This window comes from Triticum aestivum, chromosome 7A (genome assembly GCF_018294505.1).
Source record: "Triticum aestivum cultivar Chinese Spring chromosome 7A, IWGSC CS RefSeq v2.1, whole genome shotgun sequence".
Lineage (NCBI taxonomy): Eukaryota > Viridiplantae > Streptophyta > Magnoliopsida > Poales > Poaceae > Triticum > Triticum aestivum.
The window spans coordinates 307,693,479-307,707,629 of NC_057812.1; positions in this window are offsets into that span (position 1 = coordinate 307,693,479).

Genomic DNA, 14,151 nt, shown 5'->3' on the forward strand with positions numbered 1-14,151 from the left:
CTCTTCCCAAATATTGAGCGGGAAGGGAGCCAACAACAGCAGACCAATTTGAAGGGGGGCAGCTCTGGTGGTGACGCCGTCTTGGGATCCACGATGACCTCTGTCTTGCTGTCCTTCTGGTCTTGGTCTTGTTGCACCTAAACGGAAACCTTTGCCTGATGCCTCAGTACTCCTCGCATGCGCTAGTTTCCTTCGCACCAAAGAGGAAACAAGGATGCTGCGCGCGCTGGCGCCCGCCTGGTGTCGATCGTCATGGCTCACGTTAAGGGAGCCTCGTGAGGTTTGCCCCGCCTTGATATCTCCTCTCCTCATGAGCTTGCCTGACTAGGCTGCTCCAGAAGAGGTCTCGTTCGTCCGCCTCGCGAGGCTTGGCCCCTCGCGAGGGTCTTGGGTGCCTTGTTGTTGAAGATGGCCCGTATGGCCTGATGACTTAGCCACACAGCGGGCCACAGGCAGGCAAGTCTGGGCACCCCCGTTCCCAGGACACTGACAGTAGCCCCCGGGGCCAAGGTGCACTCGGGCTTGGCTTCGTGGTGAAGCCAAGGGCCAAGCACGGAGCACCGCGGGCCCTCAAAGCCTGCGGCCTTGGTTGACGCGTGGCGGTTGATTGGTCGTGGGCGTCTCCGCTTCCCCACGCTGCCTCGGCAACTGCTCGCCCTGACAAAAGGCTGGCGCAGGCAGCATTTACCTTCATTGCTTCTCCTTCGCCTTGCTCCAGATCCCCTTCCTTGCTCTCCGCCACCGCTATCTCCAGATCCGCTTCGATCTCATTCTGCAGTTGCGATCCATGGTGCCGCGCAAGGCCAAGGCTTCCTCAGCGTCGGCTTGGTACGAGTCGGCCCTTGAGGTGCCCACCATCACGGAGAAGAGCCTCGCCTCCGTGCGCCTGTTGACGGCGGGCGAGAGCAATGAGTGGAGGAAGACCGAGCTCCGGCTTGCCTTCGACACGCCGAAGCCCGAGGAAAGCACCTTCTTCCTCTTCTTATCGAGCAGCATTGCTATGGGGTTGGTTCCTCCCTTCTCCGATTTCTTTTACGAAGTCCTCGACCACTACGGGCTGCAGGCGCTGCATCTCCATCCCAACTCTGTCCTCCTCCTTTCCATCTTCGCCTACTACTGTGAGACGTACCTGGGCGTGATGCCGTCCGTGGCGCTCCTACGCCATTTCTTCTTCCTCCGTGTCAGTGAGGGTAACATCTCCAGATGCGCTAACTTCATCGCATCCGGCAAGGCCAACTCGATCTCGAGCACCAGGAAGAGGGCCGATAACAATCGATCCAAATGGGTCATGATGGACGCCAAGTGCGCCGATCCGCGCCTGGCATTGCCCACGGCGGCGCCCTCTTTCCACGGGGGATGGCCCAGGGCGAAGCTTGCTGATGAGCGGGCGTCGTTGGTGTTGGGGCAGATGGTGACCGACCTGAAGCCGGGCAACGCGAGGGCGGCAAAGGTGACGGGGGTCGTGCTTCTGAGGGAGTTCTTGACCCTGTGAGTAGGTCCACTTCAGCCGCGTGCACGCCCCCTGTGGGAGCTTGAAGAAGAGGGGAACATGACCCTCCTGAGGCCAGGGGCCCTGCCTAACGATGAATTGGCTGCTGTCTTGCGCCTCATAGTTGGGGACAATCAGGAGTACCCACCAAGCGCCTCTGTCCCCCTGTTCCAGCGCAAGGATCTGGAGGAATTCATCGCCTCCAGGCCGTCCTTTGATGCACGTGGGCTGGTGCCGCCGGCGCTCCTGGGAGCCCCTGCGGCACCGAAACCGGTGGAGGTTTCTTCTGGCGAGCCCCGTGAGGAGGGGGAAGAGGAGGTGGACACGGAGAAGACTCTGGAATAGGTAGGGGAGACTTCCCCTTTGAGCAAGGCCGAGATCCTCCGTGCCTTTCCTGATGATGCCGAGGCCGACGCCCGCCAAGGGGAGAGGGAGCAGCCCCCCATCCGAACAAGGGGCAGGTCGTCGTTGGTGCCTCGCGATGCCGCCTCTGCCCCGATGCAGTCGGGCTTCAAGCTTCCTAAGCGGAAGTATGTCGCGGTGGACCAGTAAGTGTCTCGAGCTTCGCCTCCCTGTTTGCACTCTTAATTTCCTGATGCTGGCCCTTGGTTGGTCAGGCTGACGTCTTCTACGAAGAAGGTGAAGGAGGATGTGTCGTCCGTGCCTCCTTCGTCAGGGTAAGGTGGGAGCAGCGCTCGCATCTCCCCAGCTCGGTCGTCCTCGCGGGACCAAGAGGAGCATCACCACGTGGACCCAGCTCCCATGGCCCCGCTAGCTCCGGAGGCGCCGGCACCTAGCGTGGCTAACGAGGTCCCAGCTGCTCCGGAGGTTGCGGTCCCCCAGGCCCTGGTGATGATGTCGCCTCCTCCCACTGCTGCACCCCCACTCCCAGGTTCTTCTGCTTCTTCTCCTACTCTGGAACATGCTCTCTCGGTGATGACCCAGCCGCAGGCGGATCTCCTGGGCGCAGACCCACGCCTTGGGGCCGGGCGCCTGGAGCTGGCTTTAGGCTGGCTCCATTCCGACTTGGCTGTTCGCGCGGCACTGGGCCAGGCCATTGCGGCTTCTGAGAAGGAGAAGCAGGGTGCTGCCAATGCCGCAGCTGGTCGTGAGATGGCGTTGAAAGACGCCGAGGTCACCCGCGACCGCTGCCAGACGCTGGAGAACGAATTGCAGGGCCTGCACACCAAGCTCGCCGAAGAAGCACGCTGCCACCAAGCGAAGGAGGGGGAAATGAAGGCCCGGGAGGATGACGTCAAGAACCGTGATGCTGAGCTAGCAGAGTTGGGGTGGACGCAGGCCACCGAGCACGACCGGTTGGAGGAGCTGGAGCAGGAGGTGAAGGCGAGGGAGGCTGAGCTCGACGCCAAGGCGCGAGTCCTGACCGAAGACCATGCAGCCTTTGCCGATCTCGAGAAGAGGTCCCGCAAGGCTCTGAAGACAATTTACGAGCATGGCTTGGAGAGGTCGCTGGCCACCGACAAGGACGGCCCCGCCCAACTGCTTCCTCTCTTGGTGTACGCGCTCGAGGAAGTCGGACGGCGTTGGTCCTATGGCGGAGGCAGAGGCTCGCGTTCTGTCTTCAGCTGCATTGACTCGCGTCTTCAGCCACATGCACCTTCGCGACCCCGATGCTTGCCTTGACGAGTTGCTAGAGCCTGTTGCTGAAGACCGATACGAGGCCGCCACCGCAGCCATGCAAGGTCAGGTGGAGGCCTTGTTGGAGAAGTTCTATGGCTTTGTCTCCGCTCCTCTGTCCGGCGATGTCGCCGATCCTGCAGCTGGTGGTGAAGGCAGAGACGACGTTGCTCACGAGGTAGCGCCTTCCGCAGGTGATGGCGATGTCCAAGGGTGACCTGCGGCTACTATCCTGTTTCATTCCTGCAACATGCGTTAGGCCTCAGGGAGGCGTTTAGACTTTTCATTTGGTATCGTGAGGACGATGTGTGAGGACAATATGTTTGTAATATTTCCTTCAAGATTTTGTGATTTCCTTCCTATTTGCTTTGCGTTCTGCGTCGGCAGGGCCTGGCCCCGCGCATACCTCAACCGCCATTGGGCCGACCGGAAACCAGGATGGACAAAGGAGTGAGGGGCTACATGACCAGTTAGGCTCCTGAGTCACGATGCTTAGGAGTCCCCCTTGACGCGCAAATAGCTTATAGGGAGAGTTCGCGAGGATAGTCTGATGCTCTACGTTAGCAGGGCCCAGCCCCGTGCATACCTCAACCACCATTGGGCCGACCGAAGACCAGGACGGACCAAGGAGTGAGGGGCTATGTGACCAGTTAGGATCCTGAGTCGCGATGCTCAGGAGTTCCCCTTGACGTGCAAACAATTTCCATACCTGCCCTCGCCGAGGCCTCGAGAGGGCGCGTGGTGCCCAGGTCCGGGAGACCTGGTTGGGTGGCGTGCGCTTGGGTGTGGCCCGAGTGCAGCCCCCGTGCCTAGCCCCCTCGCGTGGCTCTCCCGTGGGGAGGCGTTGCAGTGAGGTCGGATGCTGAGCTCTGGGTTCCCTAAGGTTGGTACGACCGTGGGGCCGCCCTTAGTTGTTTATCACCAGCACGGAGCATAGTGCTTCCGCTTGTGCACGGGCATAGACGCTCCTCGGTAGTGTCGACGGCCAGCACGGAGCATGGTGCTTCCACTTGTGCGTGGGAGGGGGGCCCCCTCCGGGAGGAGCCGCCGGGGCGTGTACAGCCCCGCCCTGACATGTGGCTTGCACGGCAGGGCTGAGGTGTATCTGGGCACTCGTGAGCCAGCGCGGGACTCACGAGGCCCTACCTCAAGGCGGGTTGCGCCTGGTCTTGAGTCTTGGCCACTATGTGTTCCTGCAAGGCGGTCAAGTGCAAGCACTCTACGTCCTCAGGTCCCGGCCCTCGAGCGAGCTCAGTCGCCGCTGGTATGCCAGGTCGCGATGCCGTGGTCAAGGCCAGGGGGTGAGGGCTGGAGAGCCAGTAAGAGCTCCTGAGTCACGATGCTCAGGAGCCCCCCTTTTAATGCGCAAGCAAATTGCACGGGGTGAATGTATCCGCGGCGGGTGGCAATCGAGCGGGTGATAACCGTATGTAGGTTAAGCAGGGAGAGCAAATCAGCTTGGGTAAATGAAGGAAGATACATGCCACTGGGTCTAGCCCGAGCGGCTTGGGGATGATGCAGCCCGAGGGGCACCCCCAGCAAGGTAAGCTAAAGACATAAGCAAATGGGATACATGTCGTAGGAACGGACCCACACGGCCTGGGAATGATGCAGCCCAAGGGGCGCTCCCAGCTTTACGAGCTCGGAAGATGTCACCTGGTTCTGTAGACGAAGCAGAGTTGGTGCAGCTGAAGGCGTGCATCGAAGAAACGACTCCTCATGAGCCACCAGAGCCCTGAGCCTCGGGAGGCTCAGGAGGCTCCCTGAAGACCGTCTCCATTCCCTCTAGGATGACACGGTACCTGGCCTCTTGAGCCGCCAGGTCACAGCGCATGGCGTGCTAATAGGCCGACGGCACGCTGGGCAAGCCGAGGGGCATGTGAACATAGCCGTGTGGCGGGCTTCCGCAATGGCCCACACGTGAAGGCCAGAAGCGCTCCTCAGACGCGGCCCTGTTGAGCCCTAGAATGTCGATGCAGACACGCAGCTCGGCATCCTCGCCTGGGTGGTGAGCTGCGCCCTGTGTGCGGCTATCGCTGCGCATGGCCCCTGCGTCTTGCAGTTCCTGCATGGTCTTGGCGATGCACTCCTGAGTGGTGGGCACCCCTTTCCCTATGTTCTCCTGAGGAAAGCGTGCCACGTAGCATGCCTCCAAGTGGTGCCCAAGCGCCTCCCTCGTGAGGTGGGCAAGGTCTGAGGCCCTCCAGAAGAGAGCCCCCGAGCCCTGCCCGAGGAGGGCGCCGGGCGCGCCTTCCTATGCGATGGAGGGAGGCGCCCCTAGGACGGACGCTGATCCTGACGAGGCTCCTGCCGCGACGCCATCCTCCTGAGGTCCTGCGCGGCGTAGCTGCTTCTTCTTGGGGATGGCCTTCGGAGGACCCTCACTTCTGCTGTCGGGGTTGTCGATTGCTGCAGCTTGGAAGGCGAGCTCGAGGGAGCACCCCGCATCCCTCTCTTCACACGGGACTGTGACGATCCCTGCACTTCCAGGCATCTTGAGGACGTTGTAGCCGTGGTGGGTGACCGCCATGAACTTCGCCAGGGCCGGATACCCAAGGATGGCGTTGTACGGTAGGCGGATGTGCGCGATGTCGAAGTCGATGAGCTCAGTGCGGTAGTTGTCGCGTGTGCCGAAGGTGACAGGCAAGCGGACCTGCCCTATCGGTGTGGTGGAGCCGTCGGTCACTCCCGGGAAAGGTTTGGTAGGTTGGAGCTGCTCATATGGCACTTGGAGGTTGTCGTAAGTGTCTACGGACAGGACGTTGAGTCCTGCACCGCCATTGATGAGAGTCTTGGTAACCTGCACATTGCTGATGACTGGGGAACACAACATCGGGAGGATGCCGGGGGTGGTCGTGCACTTGAGTTGATCTGCCGAGTTGAAAGTGAAGGCGCACTGGGACCACTTGAGTGGGCGCGCGGCCTCAAGCTTGGGGAGTGCCGTGTTCACCTCGCGACCGAATCGTTTGAAGATGCGCTGAGAGGCTGGGGCCTGGGCGCCGCCCAAGATGCAGGTGATTGCACATGGCTCCTGGAAGCCCCTAGCCCCCCGTCCTGATGATGGTCGTCGTTCCTTCTTGGTGGCGGCAGTGGGGGAAGACCGGTGTTGCCTTGCGGGCAGTCCTCACGAGGCTGGTCCCTCCAGGGACCCTCGCGAGGATGGTCCTGCCAGCGGTCCTCACGAGGCATGTCGCGCCATTCCTGGCGCGGGCCGCGGTCGTCCCAGCGTCCGCCCCCTCGTCCTCCTCCACGGCCGTAGCCCCGGTCGCCGCGCTCGGAGCATCGACCGTAGCGTCCCTCGCGTAGGGCTCGGAGCTCTTGGCAGTCGCTGGTGTTTTGGGTGTTCAGGTTGTGGAAGGCGCAGAATGGTCGGCTGTTCTTGGATGACTCGGGCTGATCTCTGCCCCATTTGGTGTTGGGCTCCGCAGCTAGCACTACCACTTCCTTGTGCTTCACGTCCTTGTCCTAGGCTTTCTTCTCCTCTGTGCCTGCGGCTGGCAGCTCAAGGAGGGAAAGGCACCCCTCCTCAGCTCTTGCGCACCTCGTCGCGAGGTTGAAAAGCTCCTGTGACGTGCAGAGCTCCTCGTGGATGGCAAGCTCTTCCTTCATCTTGACATCATGGACGCCGTCGGAGAACGCGGAGATGATGGCCTCATCCGTGACCTTGGGGATCTTGAGGCGAGTGTTGTTGAAGCGCTGGATGTACTTCTGGAGGGTCTCACTGGTTGTTGCTTCATGCAGCGCATATCGGCCGCGGCCGGCGGGCGGTCGCGGGTGCCCTGGAAGTTGGCGAGGAAGCGGTCGCCATCTCGTCCCAGGAGGAGATCGAGCCGTGCTGCAAGTTCAGGAGCCAGGTGTGTGCCCCATCCTTGAGAGCCATGGGAAAGCAGTTCGCCATGACTTTCTCATCGCCATTGGCTGCTTCGATGCTCAGCTCGTAGAGCTGCAGGAACTCTGCGGGGTCGGCAGTGCCGTCGTAGCGAGGAGGCAGATCCGGCTTGAACTTGCCTGGCCAGACGATGCTGCAGAGCTTAGGGGTGAAGGCGCGACAGCCGGCCGTGGTTACCGTGGCCCACCTCGGAGGTGGAGCCTGGTCTTGTCGAGGTCTGGGCGGCGCCGCCGCAAGCGGCGCACGGTCTTGACGAGGCGGTGCGGGAAGCACGGGTGCAGCTTCTCGCGGCCGTGGGATTTCTTGGCAGCTTCTTTCTTCACGCGCGGGCACCGGTCGTGGTGGACCGCATCATGGGGCCGTGTGCCTTGGTGCCAAGGCGCCGTCTTTGGGCTGGGGTGGTGGAGGCGCGCCTCGGGCCTCGTCGCCCATGGCTAGCTGAGGATGTGGCCGAGAGAGGGACGGCGCCGGGGAGACCCCTGTGGCACAGACGAGCTCGGCGACGCGGTCGAGCCACTCCTCGTAGAGGTCGTCGACTGGGCGGTAGCGCAGGAGCTCATTTGCGGCGTGGAGTGCGGCACGCGCCTCCATGGGAGCGCGGTGTGCGTGAGATGAAGAAATGGCTGGGGCCAGCGATGGAGTGGCGGTGCGGCCGTCCTGCCGCACTGAAGGATGCAGCGAAGATGCTTGCTGCTCGTTCCCCACTGGGCCAGTGGCACCGTTGGCGGCGGGGAACGGATAACGACATGGTGGGCCGTTGATGAGAGCTGTCTGAGCAACGCAGGCGGTGAGAGCATCCCGACGCTCAGCTCGAGCGCGGCGAGCGTCCGCCATGGAGATGATGGAGCAATGAACTGATAGAAGGAAAGCTTCAGCGCACCCCTACCTGGCGCGGCAAATGTCGGATGTGGGGTTCCGGCAAACCCTTAAGGTTCGAACACTGGGGTGCACGCGAAGTCTTTTCCTCCTACCGATCTACGCCCTAGCTCGCTAAGATCTCGCGGACGAACTCGACGAACTCACAGCACAGAAAGACACATGATTTATACTAGTTCGGGCCACCGTTGTGGTGTAATACCCTACTCCAATGTGGTGGTGGTGGATTGCCTCTTGGGCTAATGATGAACAATACCAGGGGAAGAATGGCCTCCTGAGGTTGAGGCGTTCTTGTGCTTGGCGAACTTGTGAGAGTGAGAGTGATCTAAGATGTCCTCTGCTCTCGCCCTTCGCCCCTCCTTTTTCTCTTCCCCCCTTTCTATGGTGGTGGCTAGCCCTACTTATTGGGGCCCTGGTCCTCTTCCCAAATATTGAGCGGGAAGGGAGCCAACAACGGCGGGGCAATTTGAATGGGGACAACTAGTACAAGCCGTCCTGACAAAAGGTGGTCTGCGCCTGCGAAAGGCTCTGGTGGTGCGCCGTCTTGGGCTCCACGATGACCTCCGTCTTGCTGTCCTTCTAGTCTTGGTCTTGTTGCACCTAAACGGCAACCTTTACCTGATGCCTCAGTACTCCTCGCCCGTGCTAGTTTCCTTAGCACCAAAGAGGAAACAAGGACGTTGCGCGCGCTGGCGCCCGCCCGGTGTCGATCGTCATGGCTCATGTCAAGGGAGCCTTGTGAGGTTTGCCCCGCCTTGATATCTCCGCTCCTCATGAGCTTGCCTGACTAGGCCTCTCCAGAAGATGTCTCGTGTCGTCCGCCTCGCGAGGCTTGGCCCCTCGCGAGGGTCTTGGGTGCCTTGTTGGTGAAGATGGGTTGTACGGCCTGATGACTTAGCCACGCAGCGGGCCGCAGGCAGGCAAGTCTGGGGACCCCCGTTCCCAGGACGCCGACAGCTTGTGCATCCAAAATTCTTAAACCCAGTTTTACCATATGAGTCCGCCATACCTACCTATATGCGGTATTCTCCTGCTGTTCTAAGCAAATTTGTATGTGCCATCTCTAATTATCAAAATGATTTCCTTTTTGTTTGCTCGTACCGCTCATGAAACGGTAGGGGGTGGCTAATATTTTTCCATGCTAGATGTGTTATTCTCAAGATGAGTGTTTATTCACTTGTCATTGCATGAGAGTACAACAAAGGTATTAGGGATGCCTAGTCCTGAAATGAGAAATGAATTTACTTTATGTGGTCAAATAATATTCCTTGAAAAGTGTTGGTCTGGACGGCACCTGTGGATATGGTTAGTCGTGGAATGTGAAAGTATGGTGGAAAAATGAATAAACGTTAATTTTTTATTTGGGAACCGCCTATGATATATCTAGCATGGAAAGTATTGGGAACTACTCGATCGTTTTCGTTGAGAGGAAAAGCATGCCACCCATAATGTTTTATCTCTATCTTTTTCGCTTTGAGCTCTGGCACCTCTACAAATCCCTACTTCCCTCTACGAAGTCCCTTTCTATTTACTTTATGCAATTTTTATTTTGAGTCTCCATCTTCTCTTATAAAACACCAACTAAGGGGCACTATGATCGTACTTGAGCATTAGGTGTCGCTAATATGCGAGTGTGTTTCATGAATGGATCAATGATTGAGCATGATGGGCTAGGGATAAGTTGCTTTAGTGTTGATATTCTGAAAGACATGGTTGCTTGTTGATATGCTTGAGTATTGAAATCTTCATGTCAAAACTAGACTCTTACTTTGAACCATATAAAAGTCCATATGTCCATGCTACAAAAGAAAAGAATATGTGATGAACATGTTAGGTAGCATTCCACATCATAAATTCTGTGTTTATTATTCACCTACTCGAGGACGAGTAGGAATTAAGCTTGGGGATGCTGGTACATCGCCAACATATATATAATTTTTGCTTGTTCCATGCTGTTATATCATCATTCTTGGATGTTTTACAGTCATTTTATAGCAACTTTATATCATTTTTTTGCGACTAACCTATTGACATAGTACCTAGTGCCAGTTGTTGTTTTTTGCTTGTTTTTTACTTTGCATGAAATCAATATCAAATGGAGTCCAAAGGCAGCATAAATTTTTGGAGAAGTTTTTTGGACTAGAAGAACCCGAATGGGCTAAAAAGTACCACAAGGGAGGCCCGAGGTGGGCACAACCCACCTGGGCGCGCCTAGGAGCCCAGGCGCGCCCAGGGGGTTGTGCCCCCTCGCTGACCTCCCGCACCGCCTCTTCGCCCTATAAATTACCAAATATTCCAAAACCGGGTAACCCTAAATCAGAAGTTCCGCCGCCGTAAGCCTTTGTAGCCATGAAAAACTAATCTAGACCCCGTTGCGGCACTCCGTCGGAGGGGAAAACCATCACTAGTGGCCATCTTCATCATCCTGGTGGCCACCATGATGAGGAGGGAGTAGTCCACCCTTGGGGATGAGGGTTTTTACCAGTAGCTGTGTGTTTAATCTCTCTCTGTCTCTGTCTCTCTCGTGTTCTTGAGATGGCACGATCTTGATGTATCGCGGGCTTTATTAATATAGTTGGATCATATGGTGTTTTCCCATCTCTATATTGTTGTGACGAATTGAGTTTTCCCTTTGAGATTTCATTTTTATCGGATTGAATACTTTTATGGATTTGAGAGAACTTGATATATGTCTTGCATATGAATACTTGTGGTGACAATGGGTATAATATTGATTCACTTGAGATATGTTTTGGCACTCAACTCACGGATTCCCGAGGTGACGTTGGGGTAATCTATGCATAGGGGTTGATGCACGTTCTCATCTTTTGTTTCTTCGGTAGAAATCTTGGGGCACTCTTTGAGGTTCTTTGTGTTGGGTTGAGTATTATGAATCTGAATTTGCTTTGGTGTTATTCTAGTACGAACTCCTGATAGATCGATCGGAAAGAATAACTTGGTGTTATTTTAGTACGAACTCTTGATAGATCGATTGGAACGAATAACTTGGTGTCATTTTAGTACGAACTCTTGGATAGATCGATCAGAAAGAATAGCTACAAACAATTTCTTCTTATGTTCCCCGCTAGTTAGGAACTTTGGAGTGATTCTTCATCGCACTTTAAGGGATGGTTATATGATCCAATTATATTAGCATTGTTGAGAGATTGCACTAGCGAAAGTACGGACCCTGGGCCTCATTTTCAAGCATTGCCATACCAATTTTGCTCACTTTTGTTACTTTCTACCTTGACGTTTTTATTGTCACTATCAAAAAAATCAATATCTACTATCATTACTACACTTGTATCACCATCTCTTCCCCAAACTAGTGCACCTATACAAATTACCATTGTATTTGGTGTGTTGGGGACACAAGAGACTTTTTATTATTTGGTTGCAAGGTTGTTTGAGAGAGACCATCTTCATCCTACACCTACCATGGATTGATAAACCTTAGGTCATCCACCTGAGGGAAAATTGCTACTATCCTACAAAACGTTGCGCTTGGAGGCCCAACACGAGTCTACAAGAATAAAGTTGCATAGTAGACATCAGACTGGTGCAAGCATCTCAGAGTTGGAATATACGCATTGATGATGTGATCAAAGCATATGGTTTTATACAGACTTATGGTGAAGCCTGTATTTACAAGAAAGTGAGTGGAGCTCTGTAGTATTTCTGATATTATATGTGGATGACATATTGCTAATTGGAAATGATATAGAATTTCTGGATAGCATAAAAGGATATTTGAATAAGAATTTTTCAATGAAAAACCTTGGTGAAGCTGCTTACATATTGGGCATCAAGATCTATAAGGATAGATCGAGACGCTTAATAGGACTTTCACAAAGCACATACCTTGATGAAGTTCCGAAGAAGTTCAAGATGGACCAGTCAAAGAAAGGGTTCTTGCCTGTGTTGCATGGTGTGAAATTGAGTAAGACTCAAAGCCCGACCACGACAGAAGATAGAGAGAGAATGAAAGTCATTCCCTCTGCCTCATCCATAGGTTCTACAATGCCATGCTATGTATCAGACCTGGTGTGTGCCTTGCCATAAGTTTGGCAAGGAGGTACAACAATGATCTAGGAGTGGATCACTAGACAGCGGTCAAAATTATCCTTAGGTACCTAAAGAGGACTAAGGAAATGTTTATCGATTATGGAGGTGATAAAGAGTTCGTAGTAAAGGGTTACATTGATGCAAGCTTTGACACCGATCCGGATGACTCTGAATCTCAATCTGGATACGAATTGAAAGTGGGAGCAATTAGCTAGAGTAGCTCTATGTAGAGCATTGTAGACATAGATATTTACAAAGTACACACGGATCTGAATGTTGCAGACCCATTGACTAAAAACCTCTCTCACAAGCAAAACATGATCACACATTAGAACTCTTTCACATTGAGGGAGTCCTGGATTAAGGGGTCCTCGGGTGTCCGGGCTATGTTATAGGGGCCGGACCGATGGGCCGTGAAGATACAAGGTAGAAGACCTTCCCCCGTGTCCGGTAGGACTCTCTTATGCGTGGATGGCAAGCTTAATGTCTGGATGTGTATTTTCCTTTCTCTGTAAACCAGCCCTGTACAACCCTAGGCCCCTCCGGTGTCTATATAAGTCGGAGGGTTTAGTCTGTAGAGGCTATCAGAATTCATATAGGCTAGACATCTAGGGTTTAGCCATTATGATCTCGAGGTAGATCAAATCTTGTAACCCCTATACTCATCAAATACAATCAAGAAGGACGTAGGGTTTTACCTCCATTACGAGGGCCTGAACCTGGGTAAACATCGTGTGTCCCTTGTCTCCTATTACCTTCGATCCTCAGATGCATAGTTCGGGACCCCCTACCCGAGATTGATCGGTTTTGACACCGACATTGGTGCTTTCATTGAGAGTTCCACTGTGTCGTCAACAGAAGGTTCGATGGTTCATTCGATCATCAACAACGATGCCATTTCCGGGGAAATTTTCCTCCCTGGTCAAATTTTTGTGTTCGGCAGCTTCGCTCTGCGTGCCAACTCAATTGGCCACCTTGAATAGATCGACAACTATGCCCCTGGTCATCAGATCAGTTTTGGGAACCTAAATTATGTCGCTGATGTCTGAGGAGATTTGATCTTTGAAGGCTTCGCGGCCCCGACTACCGCTCTGGCCTTAGATCCGGAGCAAATTGCCAGGTCCGAAGATGGGAGTTTGGAGCCCATCGGACTCTCTGCTATGAAGCTCACTACTAGAGATACGAAGGCGATTATGTCCTCGGCAAACTCGGAATCATACTGGGTTCCCCCTATCATTGAAAGGCCGGACTCACCCCCGGACTCTAGCTCTGAACTCTTGAAGTCTGCGCCAAGCGAGCATGGCCAGGAGGCATTTGCCCTGGCTAGCGCCACGGACTCTCATTTCCCCATCCAATCCTCGCTCTTAAACGAGTCTCTAGACTTAATGCGGTCCCTCGCCATCACAGAGGAATCACCTCTGGACTATGCCCAGCCCGGATTAGGGGCAGAGATCGGGGAATTTTGTGTCCCACCCACCACCCACTCCATAGCCACCATCGAGGACTTAACCGACATGCTAGATTACACCTCCGAAGACATCGATGGCATGGACGACGATGCCGGAGACGAACAAGGCCAAGACCCACCATTTACCGAATGTTGGACGGCCACCTCCACATACGACGTGTATATGGTGGATACACCCAAGGAGGATGACGGCGAAGACAGGAAGGATCCGGCTGAGGACAAACCTGCTGAGGCACCACCTACGACCTACAGCAGGACCTGAGCAATAGAACAGGCCAAGCTACAAACACAAGCATCGAAGCAACAATGAAGATACCGAAGACCCGGCGGTCAATGCCGGATTAAGTGGATCTAAACCCGGTCAGCGAAAGAAGCCATTCAAAGGAAACAAACATGGTCCATCCAGTTTGGACATAATACTATATCGGCCTTGCCAGATCCATGGCACCCCGGACAAGCTTGCGAGTCATACCAACAGAAATTGTTGGGTCTTTAAACAGGCCGGTAAGCTAAACACCGAACATAAGGGGAAAGGGCCACCTAGCGAGGATGATGATGAGCCTCGCCCAAAAAACACAGGGGGCAAAAGAAATTTCCCCTTGAGGTAAAACAGTGAATATGATATACGTCACTCATATCCATAAGCGGGAGTGCAAGCGCACACTAAGGGACGTTTATGCCATAGAGCCAGTCACCCCAAAATTCAACTCATGGTCGGCCTGT